A 539-nucleotide genomic window follows, 5' to 3' on the forward strand; every position below is an offset into this window, starting at 1 on the left:
TTGGAAGAATCAATAACATAAATAGAAGAAAAGCAATCATAATTCTGAAATACCTCAATTTGTATTAGTTAAGAAAATCAATTCTAACATGGAGTTCATAAACCAATATTGGAAAAATAAACAAACTAAAATAATAGAATAAATAAAAGTAGAAGAGAATTCAAATTAAAGGAACATTAAACCTAGAATTGAGAAAATAAAGAAATCCTAATCCTAAAAACTAAGAGAGAGGAGAGAACCTCTCTCAATAGAAAACTACATCTAAAACCTAAAATTGTCTGTCTTCAATGAATGATTGATTCCCCCACTTTATAGCCTATAATCTGTATTTTTTGGGCCGAAAACTGGGTCAAAAACAGCCCAAAAATCACCCCCAGCAATTTCTGATACGTCCAGCACGCGGCAAAGTCACGCGTACGCGTCGTCCACACGTACGTGTGGATTGAATTTTCTCCAGGTCACGAGTGCGTGTGATCTACGCGTGTGCGTCACCTATATTCGGAGAAGCTATGAGAAATTATATATCATTGCGAAGCCCC

This window comes from Arachis ipaensis, chromosome B4 (assembly GCF_059453495.1).
Source record: "Arachis ipaensis isolate K30076 ecotype BB chromosome B4, ASM5945349v1, whole genome shotgun sequence".
Classification (NCBI taxonomy): Eukaryota; Viridiplantae; Streptophyta; class Magnoliopsida; order Fabales; family Fabaceae; genus Arachis; species Arachis ipaensis.